The sequence below is a fragment of the Nilaparvata lugens genome, chromosome 5 (genome assembly GCF_014356525.2).
Source record: "Nilaparvata lugens isolate BPH chromosome 5, ASM1435652v1, whole genome shotgun sequence".
In the NCBI taxonomy this organism is placed as follows: domain Eukaryota; kingdom Metazoa; phylum Arthropoda; class Insecta; order Hemiptera; family Delphacidae; genus Nilaparvata; species Nilaparvata lugens.
In genome coordinates, this window is record NC_052508.1 from 55770698 (window position 1) to 55794466 (window position 23769).

Consider the following 23769-nt stretch of genomic DNA (forward strand, 5'->3'; position numbering starts at 1 on the left):
TCTATTTCACTTATTCAGAAACATGTTTGGGAACAACATAAAATACTCATATAATCTCTGGAAAAGTTGATGATGTCAATCATCAACTTTTTAAGTTTTTCAAACGGTTCTTTCATCTGATGCATCTGAAACATTGATTGCATCCAGTCTTCTAATCACTCATCTCGTCAATTATTGATAGAGTTTTAGTGTACTTTTTTAGAGTATTTTAGAGCATTATTGATGGACGTTTTAGGCTTTTCAAACGGTTCTTGCATCTGATGCATCTCAAACATTGATTGCCTCCAGTCTTCTATTCACTTATCTCATATTATTGATAGAGTCGTGAGATGATGGTGACCTTCTAATAAATTTGTATGAAATTAATTGTACATTTTATTTTCATTTATTCTTTCTCTGTTTCCATTAAACACTATAGTCAAAGAATAAATTTTTGATTCGGTATTATACAGTTTTCATTTCCTTTCATACCGCCACTAGCTCATTAGTGACTGCCATCTAGTTCTACAACTGATTACAATGTGAGATACATTTTTAAACTCTAAACGAATCAATACTTTTAAAAATGCTTGATTTGTCTAATCATTCGATTTTAAATAAGACTCTATAAACGTTTTTCATAAGTTTTGTATCCTTTATTTTTTTATCTTCCACTACTGTTCATTTTTCTTTTCTCATTTTATTTGTCTAGATTCAATATCATATTCCAGACATTGAGAATGTATGTATATCACATTGCCTTTCTTCAAATCATGTAAGCTCTATATGAAGCTCCTCTGAGTGTCTTGTGTATGATGATTTTAAGTTTTCACATTTCCTACATTATTTTCTTCAGCGAATTTTTCAAAATTGAAACTTTACAATATGTACAATATTGATTTATTTATATCTCTTTGGAGACAACAGGTCGATACCCACAACTGCCTCCTCAACTTACATCATAAAAATGTCAAAATACTATGAATTATAATATATACCTAATGAAAATTCTCATGCATAATTAATTGTACAATTAAACTATTAAACTAAATTGAACCACGTTTTTAAATTAAGGTTACAAATTAATCATGTTGATGAGTGCATCAATATCAACTACTGGTGTATTGGTGAAGTTACTGGGAGTTTTTCACCAGATAATATGAACTAAAAGTTATCTCCCAATCCCAATGGTTGATGCACATATTTATAATTTTCAATTTAATTGTAGTGAAATCGTTGCTCTTATTCCAGCTCACAAGGAATACTGTTACCGCGGTATACCTGAATATTCGAACCAACAAACTAAACCGGTAAAAGCGGCATATCGATCCAGAGGAAAGAGGGACTAGAGACAAGGCGGCAGGCGGCAGCAAGAGTCAGTGATTCAACATTGCCAGAGCATTAACCGCAGCTCCAACACTAACGCTAATGGACTATGGAAACTTGATATTGTAGAGATCTCCCATTACAAGGCATACACAGCAATCTAAATGAGGATGGCGCTTCCCTCATTTATACTCCCAGCTACCCCATACCCCATTTCAGCATATCTACTCTCACTCTCAAAGTATGGAATCAGAAATACTTAGAAAAAGTATTCATTTTAATGTGCGTTAGTAAAAAAAAATATTCTTCTCTGGAATATCAAAAATAGCCTATATTTGAGATTATTATATTAAGTATTAGCCTATGTGTGATATTCATACAGCTTAATGATATTGGAGCTCAAATCAAATCAAATAATTTTTATTTTGCATCAAAACAAATACAACATATTATAGTACAAGTTCCTTCTCTTGAGTATAATAACATACTGTAATTTAAAACTAAAAAATATATATAATAAGAGAAAAGGAAAAAAAACTTATGATTTTCACAGAGCAAAATAAAATTACTACTAACAAAAAAGAACAAAGTCTTTTGCCCGTTAGTAGGAGCTGACAACACTGCTAATTTTAATCAAAATGTACTTTCACACTGATAAACTATGTACCGTAGACTACTCAATGAACTCAATATTTTCAAGCTCTGAGAGTTTATTGAATGTAATCATTCTATTATATTCGGTTTTTAATCAAATCAAATTCAAAATTTCTAGTTTATTTATTTCTAGACTGAAAAGTGGACTCAATCAATTCAAGTGGATAGCATAACCTATAATTTCTATTCATTCATAACTATACCTTCATTGTATTATCATTCATTCCATCATCATCATCACCTAGGCTTAAAATACTTCTAGAAAGTCGCCTTTGTAAAATAATAAAACTGAAAAGTAGGCCTGTGTAATGGAAGAATGATATGATTTGATTTTCGATTTTTAACTTTCTGAGTTTGGCGTCCTGTGGGATCTGACTCCCCAGGGATTTTCCCTGGGATCCGATTTTGAAAAATGCCCTTCCGGCAACTGCATGGTACCATCACCCTTAGGAGATTCCCAGGACATCTAACAATAGACGTGATGTGCAGGAGTTTATCAAACCATTCGGCTTGGCAGTCCGATAGCAACTGAGATTCCTATAATCTCTGAGCAACTCGATAGCATCTCTGAGTAACTCGATAGCAAGTGAGAACAGTTATAAGTAGTGTGAACAATAGGAGAGGTTTGGGTGAAATGTTTTCAGGTAGATAGTACCGCCAGATTTACTAAACCCATTAATTTATATTTCGGTTGCATGTAATTGACTTGTATAATCTGTTTCGAATATGGATTAAAAAGAAAAATTCTAATTTCACATTAATTTACGAGCAGTTACCAATATATATATATATTTCCAAACTCATAAATTAATCATCCAGAAAGATGAAAAAGACTAATGTTTGCTGGTTGTCAACCATCATTTTTCATTACTGTATCTCTTCCTCTTTTATTCAGATGTAATTGATCTTGTTCACAAGGTCTGGTAGGTCTCTGGCACTCTCTATTAAGCCTTATTCATGATGACAGTTCATATCTGCTTTTGGCTATACGGTACATGTTTACAATGCAACTGGCTATACTGCATTGGCTATACAATAATGCAACTGCATTATTATTGGTGACTCAGGGACTCAGTCAGCTTCACAAAAGGGTTGGAAGTAAATAGTAATGAAGATCTAATATTAGGACAACTTCCAATATCAATATATAAAACTTCATTTTCCAATAACAATATCTCAGCCATGTTTCAATTCTCATATCAATTCATATCTGATTCTGTGAATATAGAACTGTAGATTCAATATGAATAGAATATTGCCCAACGAACAATGAAGGGAAATCGATGCTGCAATTTTGGACTCGCTATTCGTGGAGCGAGATAAAATCGAGAGTCGACAACTCATTTTTCGATGCTTTCGCATCCCCTCCCCCCTCCACCGTACCACCAGCCACAACTGTGTTAATGAGTTGTATTGGTGGTGGGAGACGAAATAATGATAGAGCGTACGCGCTCCAGTGAAGTGACCGACTCATGACGTCATCAGCGACCGTCAACGCGCATGCGCCGAGGGATTGTGTGGTAGGCCTGCAAGCCTATATATCATCATCCCTTGAGACGTGCTTCGCGCTTAATATTCATGCTTCATGCACGCTTTTCGGGTCAAGTGCGTTGAACCCTTTGTTTGGATGCTGGCTGTCCCCAAACTCCAGTCTCAGTCTCTCAAATAATGTGATTGATAACTCTCTATTTGCTTGCTTCTCTTGAATAAATGAGCGGACTATTATTTGCATATATTACACGCGTAGCGTTCGCTCCATTTCAGTTATTCTATGACAAAACAATAAATGTATCCGTAGTAGATACATTGTTATTTATAACTCTTAACGATGACAATGTCATACTCATAACCAATCAATTATTCAACAAGAACTTGGAAACCAGTTCAGATTGTTACACTATAAAGCTGGGTTTACACCAAAGTTATGAACAAAATGTTAATAACATAATCCTTATAGATTCTATTAGATTGAACGGAACTTGACAAACACATATGTTCATCATGTGTATGATAAGATATGTTCAATCTAATAGAATGTATAAGGATTAAGTTATTAACATTTTGTTATTAACTTTGGTGTAAACGCAGCTTTACTTTCAAAGAAACCCTAGGCTTAGAAATCGAAAATAGTCTCTCAATTTTGTACATTTGACAGTGTCAATTTTGTTGTGTCATCCAGAACACAATAGATTCTCAATGTAAAAGGAAAATAGGTTGATTGTTATACAATCAATATCTTACAACAGAACCATCTGGTCAGTAATTGAAAATAGTCACTCAATTTTATTATCTTTGTTTTTTCATTGGAATATTTTGGTCTTCAAAAATATTGATAGTGGAAGTTCCATAGTTTTATTCAGAAAACGATCGATTATTTATGTTAAAGGGATGTAGTCACTTGCTTTAAAGAAATACATATTATGAACAACTTAATGCAACGCAGAATGCATTTAAAAGTGATGAATACATTAAAAAACGTTTTCCATAGGCGATACATGAGAAGCAAAGTATACGATATACACATTTTTTGAATAAGAGTCTAGGCTACGTTTATCTGATGAGATGAATCCTCCCTCCTTTCAATCGACATCTTATTTAGATGAACATTCCCTATCATGAGCAAACAAAACATTGAGTTGTGGGTACAACTGGCGAGCTAATCCACAAATTCACAACAGCTCTAACCGAGTCAGCTAGACATTCAACACTCATATTCACAACGTTCAACACTAAAAACTTTTGTTTAGTTCATGATCTAAAGGTCATATTGTATGATTCAATTCACCGGTCTAAAGGTCGCTTTAGATAATAATATCGGGGCACCGAGCTTCGCTCGTTATTTTTATTTAATGATAAACAGAACACAATTCTCTAAAATGATCGTGTTTATATTTTACAGCTAGCTATACGTCAGCTTATGAATTTCGGGGATGCGATATTTTTATTTTCCACAGAATCACTAGCTCACTTTTTACTATCCACAGACGTCGAAAGTCTCAGCTTTTTCAGCCAAGGATGAATTATTCTTTTAATGCCGTTCAGCAAGTTTTCCCAAGGATGAGACCTAGTGCAATCGAATTTTTATATCAAAAACCTACTATGTTCCAAATTTCGTGAAAGTCGTTAGAGCCGTTTTCAAGATCCGTTGAACATAAATAACCAGATATAAACAGACATACAGAAATTGCTCGCTCAATATAATAGGATTTATTTTTTAACTGATCAAAATAGACTAAACAGACTGAGGCTTTTGTTACCAACAGAGCTACGTAGTAGCAAACCTGATTGGTAAGCGAAAATATGGCAGAGGGATAAAATGGTATGCAAAACAATCAACTTATGTTCAAACTGAAATATGTAGGCGAGCCTGATAGTCTCATTATTTCCTGATTCAACCGGAGGTCTAACAACACACTGTACACGTGATATACTTTCAAGGCAAGCGGAGCGAGCCTGTCAGCTAGTATGAAAATCATGACAATAGTCCAGCCACCAGGTATGCAGGTTCATTTTACAGGAAAAATGAGAACTAACAGAACGCACAGTCAATAAACCTAGAGTACTGGACAAGAAGTTGAACTTCTAAACCTAGCTGGAGCTGGAGCTTTCCACAGAGTGCCCGAGTGCCCTGAAAACCTACAAATTTCGGTTCCTTTTCCAATCGTCTGCAACTTCTGCCATGTCACACGGAACACTGGGATCATGTTCCAAAAGAACGTTGTTGTGTCCTTAAATGCCTTATGCTACACTGTGGAATACCACATTTCAGGGGAGAAAAAGGCTGATCCTGATAGATCATAGTCCCAGGAATCTATAGAAGGTGTTTCTAAAATAGGCCAACAAACTTTTAAGTGGTTTCCTTACAACAAATTAAAAAACAGAGTTTGAGTGAACATGGGTTCTGAAATTGTTTGTTGCTGAAATAGTAATGGCGGAAAATTGTAAATTTTTCAATTCTCATATGCATTGACAATTTTAGTACCCATGAGGCCGCCAAATATTTATAAGATTGGAAATTTTAAAAAATTCAATTTGTCGCCATTATTATGTCGGCAACAAAAGCATTTCAAGACCCATGTTTACTCGATATTTTTTCAAATTATTTGAACACTCCCGAAGTTTGACAGTCTATTTCAGAAACACTCCAGCAAAAGAATCGTTTACTAATATTTTTCATAAGATGATTTCCAAGTTTCAACATTAATTTTATAACATCTAAACTATTGGGTAGAATATCGTTAAACATTTCCAACAACAAGATAGCGTCTACATGGCGTTGTACAATCAGACTCAGGAATTGTAATGAACTACAAAACATACTCGCTTGTGATTGAATGAAGATTCCATAGTTAGTGGGAGGAACAGACGGTAGATGACAGCACTTACTACGTCACTGTCTCAATAGTGTAAGATGGGCGTGAACGTTCAAAAGCCTACTTGCTTCTGATTGGTCGAAGCTGTTTGATGTAGTAGACACTAGTTAGCAGCACTTACAACATCATAGAATTCCAGCACAAGACTGTAATCTCTTATACTATTTTGACTTCAACATACTAAAAAATCCGTATGAAATAAAAACAGACAGAACTAACTACACCAGCGACGCCACCATATGCGTCCCCTCAATTTTCAAAAAATCAAAATTGCACCTGATAAGATATTTGTCACAAAACATTTATCAACTGACTCCGATTAGCGAAGGAAATGAAAATATCAGAATGAAATATCATTTTTTGGACATAAATGAGATTTTGTGGAAGACGAATGAAAGGAGAGTGTATTCATGCAATAAGTGTTCTTAGCGATTCAAATTAACAGTAAATGGTATTTATTTTTCATTTATCCAATTTATTTAGTACATGTTAAGAGCAAAGCACAAGATTAGTGATTGACATATAAAATGTCAATCCAATTTGAATGGAATGATGAATTGAATGAATGAACAATGAAATAATGTTTTAAATTGCAGATGAAATATGTTCGGAATTTTTGTTGACTTCATATGGACGGATGATTAAGAGGATAGATTTCAGGCCAATTTCAAATCTACTAGGAGTGGCACTATCCTGGATCCTCTGTTGCAAGGACTTCAAAATGTTTATTCCCATGTTGTGTGGACTCTTCTCAAGTTCAGGTAGTTTATGCTCCGGATAAATGAGACCTCTAAAACGTGTATTATTAGGTGTACATTACCTATCTATCCCCGAAGTAATCCTTATTTTTAAAAATAAAAACAGCCAGCTCCAACACATCTTCAATAGCTCAAGCAGTAAGAAGGCTATGTTCTTTGAATAAGGGTCTGCAAGAACATCTATCGGATAGACCGAATACCTGTCTCATAGTCCTATTTTGCGCCCTAAATATAGCCTGAAACTTCGCTGTTATATCACAAAAAAATAATACCAAAACGAAGTCAGGATAAAAAATAGGCATGGAAACTATTACAGCCGTTTTGGTGATCTTATCAAGCATGGAGAACATATCAAATGCAATGCAGCTCTACTCAGTTCCTTGAAAAGTTCAGACGCGTGTGATTCCCAATTCATATCACTATCCAAGCATAGACCCGGAGAAGTTGCGACATCTGATGGTTCGAGAGTGGTATCTGAGTCAAGCTGCATGCTAGAATTTCCTTGAGCAAGTCTGTCATGGAAGGCACCAATTTAATTCTTCTGAAATTCAAACTCAGGTCATTATCATATTAAACCATCTTATCCTGCTCAATCGAACAAGTTTCTGCTTCCTTTATCAAAGAATAGCCTGTCAAATTTGATAAGTGCAGTTTAATTGTCAACAAAAATAATAAGATAATTCACAAATCTTCAAATGTCATTGGCATAATTGACCGAACGCAGTAAGGTCTATGTTTTAACTCGGATTTTCTTTTGTCTGTATGTATGTAGCGCATTTACGGTCAAATGCGTTGATAGAATTTGATGAGATTTGGCAGAAATATTCATTTTCCAACTAAGCGTCGATGTATATACAAGGTTTTTTAAATTTTGCATTTTAAGGATAATATGAAAGGAAAAGGAATTTCCTCCATACTCCGATATCACTGTATGAATATCATCTACTCTGAAGATAGGATTAATCAGTCTATAGAATCATTCATATTTAATCAGCTGACAAGTGGATTATTCATTGTTTGCATTACACAGATGTCTAGAGAAGCCAGTGAACAGGTGACACCAGATACTTGTGGATGAGAAAACTGTGTGAGGTCTACTGTTCACAGAACTACGAGTATTAAATACAGTAATGGTCCCAGAATAGATCCAGAATATATTGTTACCATCATTTTGTATTAAAAACCAATGTACTGGTAGTCTGTACCTCCATATAATCCATTATATAATAATATTCTACGAGATAGGGTGAATGACCCTCCTACTACTCAACGTTAGGCTCTCTTAAGCCAAAATTATAACCAACATTACTTGAATGGATTTCTGAACCATAAGAGCTATTCGAATGAATGAGCCTCAAAATTAATTTAATATAATTATTGTAGCTATATTTCATCCCAATTTGTCATTCATTCATTAAGCATCCTCAAACAATCCATGAGTGGCTCACTCGTTAATTGAATTATGAGAATCTCTGACGATTTCTCATTTTTCATGTCAAATGATTCCACTCTTTTTTCATCCCATTTTCTCTCCTCATTCTTGAAATGATATACTTTTTTCTCATGTTCCAAATATGAAGTTGAGCTTTGAGATACTCTCACAAGAGCATGAAATCCACCCGAAAACCTACCCTATCAATCTTCCTTATTCGGACAGTCGACATGACGTGCAAGAGAAGCAGAGCGAGTCCAGAGTGCGACGGTAGCATTTCTGTACGTTATTCATTAATTTTCTCTCTACTGAGGTCCACGTTATAATGGCAGTGGAGAAAGATAGGAGATCAACGTTGCCGATCCTTTGTCTCGTCAATGCCTTATATAGACGGTAGCTGATACAGGTTTATTGATGTAATATTAACTTGTAAAATGTAATATTAACTTGCTCTGTGACTTGGCAATAGAATAAATGCAAAATGGAAAGATGATTTAACTGTTCATAAGATAACTGTTCATAAGATAATATTAACTGTTCATTCTCATTTAAAATAATAAATTAATTATACTTTATCAAGCAAGAAATTATATTTTTCAATAATTTCATAGTGAATTTTAATAACTAAGATGAAATATTATTTTAATTATTAATTCTACATTGTGTGAAAACTGACTCGACCTAATGGTCCTTTATAACTTAATTTGATAAATTGGAAAGGACTCACCGGCTTTTGTGGTTTTCGGTCCCTGGATAGCAATTTTTCGGTAGAGCATCAGTCATTGTCCGTCAGCCTTTCACACGCGTATACACTGTCACAATTATGCTCCATGGGGGGGGGGACACGGGAATATATAGTTATTGATTTTGAGTCATAAGACAATAGACCAGGATTATGATTTCTCAACCAGGAATACGATTTCTTAGTATCGAAAGGTCTTACCTTGTGTTGGCAAATATTGCAGCCGTGGAGGGGGGTGAATGTACAGTAAAAAGGGAATTAATAATTAAAATGGTTGGATTAAAGAGAATAATTGAACAGTTACAGTATTTGAGGTTATAATTTAACAGTATATAGTTACAGGTTAGGTTGTCTAACCTTCGTTTAGCCGGGATATTGGTATCATTAAATTCGGAGTGTTTGAGTAGAATGACTGGTGTGCGGATGAAACAGATTGAAAAAATTAATTTGCTCAATAGAGGGTTTGGCGGTCTACAAAGGTAGCCGAAGTAAGGACTGTGAGTTGCTAACTTAACACTGTAGGTGATTATATAATGAGATGGGATTAAATCCAATTCGATAATAAAATGCAGTTCAATTTGAATCTGCTGAGTATGATTAATGCTGTCACTAGGATCAAACAGAGATAGTAATTTAGGAGTGAACTTTTTCTCCAAATAATGACTAATATACTTAGAATCCAATAATTGAGCTGTAGTTGGGAAAGATATTAGACCGCATAAAACAACAGACAGAATAGCAAATCCATGCGAACCGGGTCTCTGATAAATACTACAGGTTATAGGATGTCAAGATGCTGAACCAAAATAGTAGATATTTCGAGTACCGAGTTTAATTCTAATGCTGTCTATACGATCTATTACCTCTCTTTGCGACATTGACCAGATGATGATACAGGATTCACTCCACCTCGGTGGGCTAGTGGCAGTCGATATTTTATTTGATTCTGTGGGATATTCCCAATAAAAGGATTTAATATTTGATAAGAATATCGGCCACCATTTACCACCAGAAGAAATAATAGTCTAATAATAGATACTATACTCGATAATGTCTGACTATTGCCAAACAGGATGTATCCTGCACGATCAATATGTGTCAGTTGAGAAAGAACGAATTTGGAGGTGTAATGAAGTAAACCCAGTTTAATGAAACGGTAATATGGATATATTCTGAAAGATATACTTTTACAGCGAATATTGAATAAATTAATGAACAGATTTTACAAATTATGATTCAATCGATACAGAATGAATATTGAATGATAGCTGATTTGAATCTTTAAATTATAAATACTATGTGAAAATTTGGTACTCTTTGATTGAACAAAATAAAATGGATAATAGCCCTTGGAAAGGGTCATAAATTGCACTAATTAAATAGGCAAAAATAAGTTAATACAAATTTATAATTCAGAAAATGGAATAAATGAATAATTAAAATTATTATCAGGGTGTGGTTTCGCCTAAGGAAAATAGACCTTTTGGCTAAGTACAGCGTGGATATTTAAATTTATTTAATACAATAAAAATCATTTATGATAACTTTGTACCCTTAAAACTATAGTCATGACTTTTCTCAAATGGACGAATTTGTACGCTGTGTAATTTTCGTAGATTAACGGGGATCCCCTTTTATATATTCGAATAACTTAAGTAGACTTTTGTTTCCGTTTTTGTTTTCGAAATATATTCGGCCGTGGAATATATCGTTCCGGCTGGATCCTTCCGCGTGGCGAAAAACGTCGAACAGACCTCACTAATAAAATTTCAGGGTTTATTTAAATGAAATTGAAAATTTTAGTATCACCAGTTATTATAGGAACTTTAAAACAACTTTTTAAAACAGAAAGACAAAGATCGAATTACATTAAACAGAAATTAAAGCTTTTAAACAATTAAGTGTATGGACTAGGTCTGCATCCTACCGATGATTCTTGCAAAATGGCCTCGAGTCTTCCTCTTCTAATTTTCACTTGAGTTTCTTCTTCAAATTTTATCTCACCAAATTCACATATTAATTCAGGATTGGTCAGATTCTGTGACGTAACCAATATGCTGAAAGGGTGGTGTCAATGTGTCCAACTTTAAAGCTTTTAAATAGGGCGAAATTCCTGATTTTAAGTTGTTCCAAATTATCATTTAGTTCCATATAATTATAAGAATACACAAATAAATAATAAAATTTCATCTATGGTGATATGCATTTGTAAATAACTTCAAAGGATAGCTAATTTTTATAGAACATAGATGTGCTTTTATAACATAGAGTAGACATATAAGAATATACATGCTTGTAATAATAACGGACATAATAAATTAAATATTTCTTTTTTTGTTTATGGTTTTTTATATGTTAGAATATCGACCCTCAATCATCATATACTGGCTAAGCTAATCTGTCTTCATATTTCTAACAAGTATATCGGCATGATAGTTCATTAAATAAATATTCAGGCCTATTCGGCATAGAAATTAAAATATGAAAATGAAAAGATTAATATTATATAATTTTTACGATCGATCATCGGTCGAACTGCCTTCTCAATTGGCTACTTGTTCACAAGTTAGCTTTGGTCTGTTTTGGGGTTATGTTTTGGTTCAAAACTAACCTTCAAATATTGTATTACTGATCAAATTAATAAACATACAAACATATATGGTTTTTTTCCGTTGACAAATTTTTGAAAGGTATATAATTTCTTACATTCCACAATAACAATATCAAATTAATGATTGGTAGAGAATCAACAGGATAAACCCAAAACTGTTTCTCTCCCTAATTTTGATGAAATAGTCCAAATGAGGTTATGAATACACTTACAATTACTGGTTTATTTGTTTTATACTCTGTAGGTTAGATAACAGTCGTCTATCTACCTCAGATAAGATTGTAGTGCTTTTCGGTGATGGAATTTATTTTGTTCTCATAACGGCCTATAAATAGATCTATTTGTAGTTTGAGGGCTGTACAATCTTTTGGTACATCACAACACTAATACCGTTTATTAATTTGTTTTTCACTTGAATCAACCGCACACTTCAACCGATTGCGAGCGAGTCCCGAGAAGCCTAGACAGGAGTGAACGAAAACAGACCGAGCTCCTTCTAAGTTGCCGGGAGAGAGTCCCGTTACAACGACAGATAAGGCCGTATGCCAATACTTCCCCAAAGTTATGGAGGTGATGGGTAAGCACCCTCGATTGCAAAAGAGAGAAACGAAACTCTCCATGTAAGAAAACTAAATAAACATGGAGGAATTCGGAACACCTTTCCGAAAGAGGATATAATAATAATTGAAAATATAACTTGACAGAAAACATTATTACATTTATTTACACAGAATTGAAATAATAGCTGGCTGGCACCTTATCTCATCGATAGCCACTCACTATCAATTTGAGCTATGCCAACCCGCTCACGAAATGTCTTGTCACAATTGTTAAAAGACGATCTGGCAACAGAGCAAAGCGAGAAAGAGATAGCGCTATCCGCTTTGTTGAATGATAGACAAGGATAGCATTACCATTGCCAACCAAACGCTGACATTATAACGTGGACCTCACTATAGTAAATTCCGTCTTCCATATGTGTTGAGCACTGTTACAGTACAATATTACACTCATAGTGGAAAATCCTTTTCAACCATTCGATTTTTGTTCAGTCTATTGGAATTCAATTTTCAAACTATATTGAAAAAACGGATCCAATATGAGGAATCTTTTGAACAGGAGTTTCCTGTTAACAAATAATATAGATTCCATGAGAAAATTTAACTCTATCGATATGGAATAGACTTGACTGCTTGTTTTGTTATACAATATTTTGTTGAGCATTCAATATAGAAACACTCTCTGTGAATTTTTTCATGCTTAATCTGTTATTCATGCTCACATACACACAGTATGATTTTTGAAAGAAATTACTTTTGTAATTAATCAATTCTAGCAATACGGTACCTGGTTTCAAATACTCTGTTAGTAGTTCCGATTGATCTGTTTCCACATTTGCTCTGTGACTTGGAAATAGAATAAATGCAAAATATAAAGATGATTTGCAACGGAATAACTTTGGGCAATGTTCATCTGTTGAACCTCCGTTGCAAATCATCTATTGCTAAATCACAGAGCAAATGCAAAAAACAGATCGATCAAAGAGATCAACTGAGGTGGTATTTGAAAGCAGGTAGTATATATAAAGTACAGGTAGAATACCCCATTTTACAATGTTCGGAAGATATAATTGGAAAACAGACATATGTTTCAAGGAAACATACTCTCTTTCGAATTTTTACTATCCCAATTCAAAGCCTTGGAGTTGAATAACTGAGAAACGAGTTTCGAAAAAATGTCACGATTCCCGGGAAAAATTAAATTTTCCTCATTCTTGGATCGATCGTGTATTCACTTACTGGACTTGAGGTGGAATTGTCAGTACAATCAGTGACTCAATCATGAGAAAGGTTTCTTTGTATAAAACTAATACAGTAAACTGATGGATTTCAGGGTTTCATAGAGAAAGCCTCGTGAATGTGAAGGTATGTTCTATTCAACCATGAGATGAAGATAATCAAAGTCATTATTATTATTTATTTATATCATTCCACAATTACAATATCAAATCAATGATTGGGAGAGAATTAACAGAATAAACCCAAAACTGTTTCTTTCCCTAATTTTGATAAAAATAGTTCAAATGAAGTTATGTAAACACTTTTATAAAAATCACAAAAATGTACACTCCAAAAATACATTATACCAACAATTTTGTAACTTGGATGATCAGAAATATGAAACAAATATTTATTACACTCAATAAATCGAAAAATATTAAAAACTTGATGAATTTGAAGCCATAAAAATAAAAAAACATTCACCATAGCTGTAACAGTATTATATAGGTAAGATTGTTGAAGTGTTCAGAAATGACTTCAAATTAAAGCTTCGTCTTCAAAAACGGTAACGTCTTCAAAAACAAAATGTTAATAACCTAATCCTTATAGATTCTATTAGATTGAACATAACTTATCATAAACTTGATGAACATATGTGTTTGTCAAGTTCCGTTCAATCTAATATAATATTAATCTATAAGGATTAAGGTATTAACATTATTTGGTTTATACAGTAATGTGGTATAAACGCGGCTTAAGTATTCTCGAGAAAATCATCTTCTTTCCAGGATTAGGCGTACACACCTGTTCCGGTCTCAAAGGATATAACTATTCATCTAACCATCTTTTCAGAAGTCTGCCAATATCCCTTCTACCATAGGGTCTATATTTCATGACAGCCTTTGGTATCCTAGTATCTGCATTCGTTCCACATGGTTTTTCCAGTTCAATCTGTTTATTTCAAGTTGTGCAGCTAATGATGATATTCCTAACTCATTTCTAATGTCATCATTGCGGAATCTGTCTAACTTTGTGCAACCTTTCACACATCGAAGAAAACGCATCTCTGCTGCTTGAACTCTGCTTAATGTTTTCTTCTTGCTAACCCAAGTTTCTGCTCCATACAATAATGTTGGTACCACCATCACTTTATAAAATTTTAATTGTGTCTCCTTCCTTGTTCTGTTTTTCAACCGGCGTTTTATTGTACACATATATGTAGAAATCTATTCAGTTTCAGATCCACATCATTATCTTATCCATATGTGGTCTCAACACCCAGGTACTTGAAATAGGACACTTGTTCTAGTAAAGCGTCATCCAGCATTATTTTGGTCCTGACAGGTGATTTGCCGCAGAATGCCATTGTTTTGGTTTTGCTTTTTGAGATAAACGAGAAAATCATATAACCTCTTTTCGTTAACAAGAAGATCGATTTTTGTAGAAGGAACTTATCGAAAAATCAACTTGGAATTGAACCCTAGTTTACAATCTCTCCTTGGGTCTGACGAATACTGCACTCTTTCCCTCACGTGGGCCTACCTTTCAATATGATTTTCATGAGCTCTTTGGCAATGCACCACTTCCCTCTCTGCTATTTTCCCCTTCCCTTGTTCTCTCCTTTGTAACAGCGTTCGATTGCCGTTCAGTTTGCTTTGTCTCGCTTGCAGCTGTTTCAAATCTTTACAAGCTAGCTACGTCATTGCACCCCCTCTCACTCTCACGCTTTCTCTCTCAGGCAAGCTCTGTACACAGCCTCTTCTCTATTCTACATTCTGTAGTGTTCACCCACTCAAGCTTTTCCTTTTGTGTCATCCAACCAGTATGTGTTTTGCATCTCTCTCTTATTCCAGGTTATTCCTATCCCTAACTCTCACTCCTCTCACTTCTATAACACGGTGAGCTATACTCGTTACGCATATACCACTATGTGTGTTATACTAGCTTGAAAAATATACTGGTTGGAAAATTTCATTGGCTGAATGATTGAGAATTCAGCCGTTTTTTCAACTCGCTAGAAAGCACAATCACAGTTTTCCAGCTCTAACTGGAACGCAACGGGCTTTTGATGGGCTTAGCCTAATCCATCATTCAGTCTAATTAGATTCATCGATTAAGCCTGCGCAACGCAACGCAGACCTTGATTGACGCATTCCACAACTTGTCTGACGCATTCTACTACCACTGATAGCAAGATTATTGGCGAATCCAGGACTTACAATCATCACAATGTATTAGAAAAAACAATAAGATGAATATGATCCAAAAACTATAAAAGAGCATAAAAACAATTATGAAGAAAAAGGTGATCAGGTGTCCTCACAGTCTAGTTCTTTCCCTCAAATACTACTCCAGTAATATGAATATGGTACTCTAATTTAACCTACTCTAGAACATGGTTCGCCATAGTAGAGTAGGTCAATTTCCACACAGAAAACACTAAACATATAGAATACACATACGAAATTTATGAAACAAAAAAAAAAAAAAATTAACTACCGAGAACTAAAAACTGGAATTTTTTTCAGGCACCACCAGCAAAAAGAAAAGTCTATGACCGCAATGGTGGGAGTCGCAAAAAGTCCGATTTAAAATAAAAATCAAAAACAAAATACAATTTACAATACAAAATCGAGTTGATGACAAGAAAAAATACTTCACTGCAAAAAACAAAAGAGTGATAACGAATTCAATTGATATAGTAATTTAGTTTTTTTTTTGGGAAATAGACATTGATTTATTTATTTATAATGTCAGCCTACTTGGAATGAGAGGTACTATTTTGTGGAGGAACCATTATGTAGAAGCGAAATGATCAATGAAAGAGCTTCAGCAAAAGCGTATAATTCATGTTTACTCAAACTTGGCCGCTATTTGAAAAAAAAACTGAAGACGAAGTGGGTGAGTGTAAGTGATGGGTTACAAAAAAAAAGTGAGATAGGAAAAATAGGTGAAAGGGGTATTGCGATGGAGCGGAGGGGGGGGAGGAAGCGAGGCCTATTCAGGTATATTAAAAATTCAAAGCCTGAGATCTGTGAGGAGTATACGAGAAACCGCAAAGGAGTTCGACCAAACAGCAGAAGTTGCTGACTAGGCAACTTGAGCGTCGTTTTCTTTGAACAGGCAACGGAATTCTGCTGACAGAGTTCTGGCGCTGAATGTACGCCGCTTTCAAGGCACATTGCAGCCTTTGATACCGTGATCCCATCCATGAGGATATTCCACTTGGTATTCAACAGCTACTCGGAGGCCAAGGATGCTACTTTGGAATGCTTGGTATGGCTTCAATGGAAGGAACATTGCGATAAAGGGAACTGGAAGCGATTCTATGTCACTGAATATAATATGGTTAGCAAGGGAACTGATAAGGGATTTACATGTTCGTTACTAGATTTTGCATGCAAAATTTGTACGCAGATGACTCCATAAGCTAGTCAACAAATTCTAAAACTTGTCTTGTCCTATTTTCCTAACCAACAAAACCTCTTCAATTAATCCTATATCCAAACCTATTTTTTGTTTCCCATTCAATACTTTTCAAGGCCTCTCAATGCAATTTATTGAACTATTGAACAAGAGAAATGGATTTGAGGTATTTAAAGACACTAGGATGATTGAGAGTTTGAGGAGAGTTTGAGAGATTGTGAGTTGAGCTGGATTAGGAAGCGGATGAAAGTATGATTTATCAACAAGTTATACTTGTGAGCCTGTGAATAACCTGTTGCCATTGGAATCGAATGGCATTTGTCCAAATCCCAAGCGTGAAGTGGCTCACTCTCTCAATGAACACCTTAGGTACGATGTGGTTAGTATTTTGGCTGGCAACCCTATCATGAACTAAGTTATTATGTGATTTATTTCTGGCAGTAAGTTTTTAATCCTACTAGTGAAGGATGATGATTCTTTGAGTCCATAAAAGTGGTGATTTTTTTGAAATTTTCTGAACTATTAGTTTCTAAACAAATGTTTTACTCGTAATATGTAGAAAACTACACAAACTACATAAGAATCTTGTTTGAAATGTATTTTGTATATTGAGCGTTATTATTGTAACTCACTCCTATATCGCGTATGTCTTCATGCAATGATACTGCTTAGTGCTTACATTCTATAAATAATTGATAGTACAGTTCTTGAAAGATTCAACGAAGATTGAGCTTGAAGATTTTGTCTATGAGAGAATTTGAAATATTTCGTTGATCATATATCATATTATTACAAATTTTGATAGGGCTAATCGAAGTATCAACGACAAAGAGCTTTTTGTAGCTTTTGTACCCTTTTCAAATAACTACTAACACCTTTTTCCAATATTAAGAAGCGTTTGAGATAAAATAAAAAGGGTACTAAGTTATTTGTAATAATAATTAATTTATAAGATATATCGCCTTTTCAGATGAAACCTATACCAATTGGTAGCCTTTGAAGTCAATTCCATCTATTTGGTTGAGTTCCAGTGAAGATCCATACAGGAGGTAATTGGTAGCTTCTACTATTTCTATAATATTAATAATACTAGACTACATTATGCGAATCTGCTGGGATAATTCCTTTAGCTATTACATGAATAGATGCATGGAATGTAAAAATACCATTGCACAAGTTATTGCGTTTTGAAGGGAGTAAAGTGTTGCATAGGGAGTTGAGCGATTGATTTCCAATGTTGCAAATGCAAAATTCATGTGCCGAGATTACTTATTCATCAAGCGTTTGACTAAAACATGGAAATCCAAACAGGCCAAGAGCCAGCTTGTGATGCTGAGACACGATGTGCATGCTGATGCTTTCACTTCTCTTACATACACACTCGGCTTCAGAATACATACACAACGTATACCAAGCTTTGGAATTTGTGTGACAATAGAAAGGAGGAGAAAAGTGAGGGCGGATGAACCCAGCAAAACACTTTCCCTGGAGAAACGAGAACTGCATAGAAAATACATGATACTAGTGTCTTGAATCGACTAGCATTCTAAACACTGTATTCATGAAGTTGTACATATTGGTTGAAAAATAGCGTTATATTAATTATATAAACAGTCACACTCATATTTGATTAAACATGACAATCTAATATTTTAAAGAGCTTAGTATATTACAGTTAATATAATTTCTGTCTCGGAACAGAAGTGTTATTCGTCTTGTAACATACATTTCCCCCCTTATTTTGCTGCCAATTATTAACAATTTTTTAGGCAAGTACAAATACTATGATTTTTGGACGAGCTTTGAAATTTTCAGCCATGTACAGATACTATGAATGAAACGCTATTGTTAGCAGGCTAATACAAAATTTGCAGCACTATGCTGTGTTATAATTCAGAGTTTGAAGAGTGTAGTGTGGAAGATTGGACACAGAGCCAACAGAAAAGCTTTTCTTGTGACTAAGTTAAAACTTGGCTTGAGTACAAGCTTACTGCGTTTATGATACAAGTATTCCTTAGATAATGTTATTCTATATTGAATAAGGGGTGTAATCACTTAACAATCTCTATTCAAGAATGTTTAGATGTGATTAACGATTGGAAAACCATATCATTCTGAACTTTCCATTGATTATGGGCTATCCTATCAATTACACGAATATTTGTATCGTACTAATATATTAGTATTATATTTGTATCGTACATTACAGTAAATTTGAAGATCGTAGGTGAAAGCAATTAGCTTATACAAACAACTATTTTACCCTATTTCTGAAAGGCCTAATTGAATAATCTTGTTATGAAATCTGAGAATCAGGATTAGAAATAATCACATGGGTTATACTCACCAAGATACTACTTATCTGATTGTGTGAAGAATGGAATTTTCAAAATTTATGTTCCAAAAAGTGAGGTATTCTGTATCTGAATATTCAACTTATCCATTTCTTTGTGTTGTATTGTTGTTAGAAGTATGTTTTCTGTTTCCAAAATGTTGTATTGTATTGTGAAGTGATCATAGATTCTATAAAAAAACTTGCTATTGTCCATTACACATTTCCATATTTAATGACAATATGAAGAATATATTCTTCATTTGTAGTCATGAATACACAGCTTTATTATGAGAATAATGCAAAAAATATATGTTTCAGTGATGTATCAAAATCAATATATTCCTCTGTAAGTTTTTGCCACTAGTTTGTAAACAAACGTGAATTAAATGTGTTTCACCATTCATAAAACAGACATAAATCTACAATCCAGGAGGATTCTCTCCTGCTTTAGAAATCTCATAGATGGGATGAATATGGGTATTTTACTATAAGTACCACTAACCATTTTCAGTTGTAGGCCTGTGTAAGCTGGGGAATGACGGAGTTCCACTATCATCAGAAAGAGATCGCAATTGATCCAGCATTCATTTTGAACGCCCTGAAGAGTGAGTGAACAATTCCCTCGTCACTTGTATATTAATGAGTTCTCGCCTACGATTTCTCACTAGTTTTACAAACTGACGAGGGTTCGTGATATCTCACGGTCATGATAAACGTGTGTTCAAGGACTTGTTGGTGTAAACAGTGGTCGAAAAGCAGATGATTATTATTCACGAGATTTTAAACTGTGGGGAATGCCAGTCGATGTTCACGTCACAACGTCTAGCTTATGTATGTATAGTGCTCGACGTTCTGAAGTACATGGTGGAAGGGAGACTGCGTTGCCATGGCAACGTGAACTGCGCATGCGTGCTGTTATCAGCAAGGGCATCCAACAGGTAGGCACTGGGCCGATATATCTGCCTGCCATCTGCCACGTAATGGAGACTCTGACAAGGGAACAGATGATTCGCTCCGTCACACGGTTTCCTGATAATACTGCTCTCCAGTGAAGGCACTTGGCACAAAATGTTTATTGCAGAGGACTGTTTTAGCCAGTCTGTTTGTGTGTCAGGCGAAATGTGTTCCAGCGTGTGACAACGTGTCAGAATCACATCAGAGATGCGTTAGAACAGTGAGCGAGTGCATTAGTCAACCAACTACATAATCCTATTTGGTAGCTTTCAACTCGACGTTTATAGCACGGATTTATTTGCTTCTCGAATGTGGATTTCATAATCCCAGTCCACTCTTGATAATACATGATTTAGAGGAATAAAATAGAGCGGACTATTACCTCATTAATGGCGACGATGAATTCCAATTTCCAAATAAATATCCAATTTAAATATTCAATTTCCAATTTGAAAATATATCTTCCAATATAAAAATAGTTATTTGTATATCTAGAGTAAAAAGTACGACTTTTTCTCCCTGTGGGGAAAAGTTTGAAGCCCGAGGCGAACCGAGGGCAGCAATTTTCCTGAGGGAGAAAAAGTATTTTTCGCTCGTGATGTACACAACATTTTTCCTCCATCTACACTTTTTCATAGAAACTGCAAATAAAATCATTCTAATAACTTACGTATTGGTGACAATGATTCCTAACAACATAACCTAAATCTAAAACCTAAAAACCGGTCGTCTGATTGGCACTGCCGATTGCGCTATCTATCGGCAAAAGTTGTAACAATTATATCAGCTGAGCAGCTACCAAAAATGGCTGACTCCAGATCACGCGGTTCAGATTTGAATTGCAGATCAAAAATATTTGTTGGCTGGTATTTTGAATAGAATAAAATATTTTAAAAATTGTATAAATTTTTATCGTCTACTAATATTAAGAATATAATAATTATCATACAAACATATATTTCATGAGTTAATCAAATTTCTGGTTGTGGTATTAAATTCAGTTGACTCAATGACAGACACCTCTATTATGCTTTCTCATCTGAGCTTAGACCTTCTAAACTATTACAATGTAAGTTTCAAAATAGAGATGCTCCCCATGTTATTTAAATGGAGTCACTTTTACTCCCTAGGGAGTTTTTCTGTTTTTTACTACCGAGAGCGAAAAAGTGACACTTTAGTATTAGGATTCAGGGAGTAAAGTAAGTACTTTAGACAGTAGGTGGAGATAAAAAATATTGTCTTTTTTCGTTAGGGCTACTCTTGAATAGAAATAAAAATAGAAATCTGAGTACCTTCTTATCAAAATTGTTTACTCACGACATGTTTGTTTTATTTATTTTTCAATTACTTGATAATGGCATCATAGCTGAAACATGTCGTAAGTTAACAATTATGAAAACATATCATTATTTCATAATAAGCATTTGAATTTTGTCCTAATATAAGGATACTGGCGGATTAACGATGTGTATCATATAAACTTTTGATGAATTAAAATAAACTCTTCAACAAGTGAATACACAAATGTAACAAATATTCAATAATCAATTTACAACGCACACAAGTTGTGGTTTCAAAAACTATCTATGGGTTACAGATGATCAAGTGATATTGGAAGGGGAAGTAATTGCTAAAGAAGGTATGATTTACAAATGCTCTTTGTTAAATAAAATTCATGGTTTTCCTAGTTATATTACAAGTACATTCCTCAATAGAGTTCTCGATGACCAGGAGAAGGTAGATCATTTTCAAATAGATAGTGTAACGCTCCTTGGGGGTTCCTGGTTTTTTGACTTGAATAATGCCCCAGACGGAGACGTCACACAGGTATAAAATCTTACACTGAACCCTCGGTGTTGTAATCTCAAATTTATGAGTATGTGGATGAATTCTACAGAACACCAGACTGAGAGATTCAATATATAAGATTTAATTTAATAGTCCAAATCGCGGGAGGCACAAACTCCTGCACACCCTTCAATGACTATATCTATGAGAATAATATTCCTTGCAAGTATGCGTCGTAGTGTAGCAATTGCTAGACACCAGATTCAGAGACCTCAAATTATTACCTGTATTGTGGACAGTGCACAAAATCAAACAGGTCGAGCAAGGAACTTGGTGCATATAATTTGCGGGATTGCGCCACTAATAAATTCCGACGGTCTAGGCTAGGTTTGATATACCAAATGCCGTTCGGAAGATACTCGCGGACAGAATCTTTCCAAGTTTCAGGCACTATTGTATGATTCTTTACGCTGTAACTGTTTCTGCTCTGTGGTAGGAATTTTTACTCCTAAGTCGATGAAGGGCACAGATAGAAGCTGAGATATTAGCAGGTAAGGACAGAGAACGTATGATCTCGATCTGACCCCACTACCTCCACTTAGATCTGTTCCTTGAACCAGATTTGGATCAGTTATTTCAATGATCGTTTTTGATCGGTGCTTAACAAGTACAAACGTGCCAAACACAAAATCTGAAGGGGCTAAAGAAATAATCGAACTCAGGAAGTGAAGTATTAAATTTGAAATATAATGAGCAGTAATAATAATTAATAAACAGTACAAATTTAAAGATTTGATAAACAGGTTTTGAATAATTTTCTGCTGACAGGCTTATTTGAATTGGTGCTATGATGCTGGGCTATCATGCACGTTCTTTTTACAAAGTTTAAAAATTCTTAAAAATAAATTATAATTCCAAATGATTTAACTAGAAAATATTACAATATGTGAAATTTAATCAGGGTCGTGGTTCAGGCAGATAAGGACAGTTAAACGACCACAAAACTTACAATTATAATTCAGTACACTTATCTTAATAGCGCTTTCGACGTGGCCAGTTTATTTAGCGAAGTAAAATGGAAGTAATTTTTGTACTTTTCGAAGCGAAGGGTGGGGCCCCATAAAATAAAAAGAAAACTCACGTGATCCTTCTTGGTATGGTAGTTTCTTTGAATCAATTTAGATTCGATGGTTCGTCCAAACTTCAATCTTCAGCACATGGGAGATTTTTTATAAATTAATTATTTCCTTCACTAATAAAAAATGAATAATAAAATTTAGATTCATGGAGGTAATCAGTTGATAGAATAATTTTACAAATATAACAAATAATATTGCCTCAGATATCGGCTAACATTTAAAATACATAAATTTAACAAATAAGAATCTCACTAGAAAAATGGTAACTTTGAGAACAAGGTCTTTACAGTGAAGGCATTGAAAGGGAAGTCGTGTCTCTCTTCTCGAAAAACTCTTGCTGAGCAGTTCCGTCTTACTTAATTTGCATAGAATTTTGCTATTGGTGGAAATAGTATGACGTATACATCGCGTCAGAGATGAGTAAGAGAATTGTTCTTGCTTTACAATAAATATAAACTTAAATTATCTGCC

The 23769-nt window shown here is 34.5% G+C and overlaps 2 protein-coding genes across 2 annotated transcripts in view; one reads left to right on the top strand and one right to left on the bottom strand.

The window, feature by feature from the left end:
• Positions 1-1553, top strand: part of LOC120351432 (tRNA dimethylallyltransferase-like) — a 91872-nt gene extending 90319 nt beyond the window's left edge. Inside the window, exon 3 of the transcript XR_005571396.1 lies at positions 1231-1553. The gene's annotated coding sequence lies outside the window, so the exon portion shown is untranslated. The remainder of the gene's footprint in view (positions 1-1230) is intronic.
• The window catches only part of LOC111055766, a 37391-nt gene extending 17142 nt beyond the window's left edge, over positions 1-20249 (bottom strand). Inside the window, exon 1 of the mRNA XM_022343044.2 lies at positions 19920-20249. The gene's annotated coding sequence lies outside the window, so the exon portion shown is untranslated. The remainder of the gene's footprint in view (positions 1-19919) is intronic.
• Positions 20250-23769: the final 3520 nt, after the last annotated feature.